Below are 1,635 nucleotides of genomic sequence, written 5' to 3'. Positions count from 1 at the left end.
GGTCTGGATAACTTTGTATGTGTTATTTTATCTCTGCTGCTTTGTTCTGTGTGGGGCATTCTGTGTCAAGAAGACTGTTCCATATGCTTGGACATTTATACCAGTTTTTGCTTTTGACTTAGTTTAATGTTCAATTTAAGAAATATAGTCAAAGATTTGTAGCCTTAATTTATTGTGAAATTTATCATAAATATATATAAAGGTATATAAAACATATGCTTTAAGTAATTTTCATAAAATGAACATCATATAATGAACATGTAAATGTATAAGCAGAATGCTGACAGAAACCCGTGGCCTTATATGTACCCCATTCAGCCATTCTTCATCCTAACTCTACTGCAATCACTTCCTGGCATATATTTTTTTTTGTAGCTTTATCACTAACGTAGGGCCTCATCATCATTTGTATCCAGTCCACAGAAGATTAAAGAGAATATGGAAAGGGCACACGTTCGCTTTCAAGTGTAGAACATAGTCAAATGTTGCAGCTCGCTATAAGAAAGACTGGGAAATGTGTGTTCTGGAAAAAGAGATGAACAGGTAGCAATCTCTGCCATACCACACTAATCATATCCGTGCCTATCAAATATCATTGATGTGAAGATCAAATTTGGAAACTTAATGATGACCCTGGGACTTAGTAAGCAATAATGAGCAGTGCAGGCTGCCTTTACTTGTTTCCATTTGTTATATAAGCCAGTATAAAATAATATATTTACATATTCTAAATTAGTCAATAGATAAAAATAGACATATATTTTGACTCACCAATTGCACTTCTGGGAATTTATACAAAGAAAATGAAAACAATAACTATTAAAGATCTATGCACCTCAATATACATGGCAGCACAATTTACAATAGCCAGGATATGGAAGCAACCTAAATGCCCATCAACAGATGATTGGATAAAGAAGTTATGTTTCATATGTACAATGGAATATTACTCAAGCATTATAAAATGAAATGCAACCATTTTCAATGACATGAATGGACCTAGAGGTTATTATGCTGAGTGAAGTGAGTCAGAGAAAGAAAAATACCACATGATTTCACTCATATGCGGAATCTAAGGAACAAATAAAACAATCTGATCAAACATTGACTCGCAGATATAGAAGACAATTTGATGACAGACAGAAGGGATGGGATTTGGAGGTCTGGAAGAATGGGGTGAAGGGTTAAAGAAGTAGAAATTAGTAGCTGATAGATAGTCAGGGGGATGGGGAGCACATCATAGGGAATGCAGTTAGCATTAATATATTGGCTAGGTTGAAAACCAGACAAGAGGAGGAGCAATTAGGGGATCGTTTTATAAACTATATAAATGTCTAACCAATGTACTGTATACTTGGAACTAATAAAAATAAATAAAATAAGTAAATTAGTCAATAGAGATGTTAAATATGAAATATGAAAACTATAGGACATTATTTATTTTTCTGAGTCCCAGAGTCAAGCACAAATAAATGGAAGGATATACCATGCTCATAGATTGAAATAATCAAAATTGTTAAGATGTCTATATTACTTGAAGCAATCTACAGATTCAGTACTTTTTCTATCAAAATACTGGTGTTCTTTTTTCGCAGAACTAAAGCAAATAATCCAAAAAATTTATATGCAATCTCA

The sequence above is a fragment of the Pteropus vampyrus genome, unplaced genomic scaffold (assembly GCF_000151845.1).
Source record: "Pteropus vampyrus isolate Shadow unplaced genomic scaffold, Pvam_2.0 Scaffold428, whole genome shotgun sequence".
In the NCBI taxonomy this organism is placed as follows: Eukaryota; Metazoa; Chordata; class Mammalia; order Chiroptera; family Pteropodidae; genus Pteropus; species Pteropus vampyrus.
The sequence above is the reverse complement of the archived record's forward strand: the minus strand, read 5'-3'. Positions refer to the sequence as shown.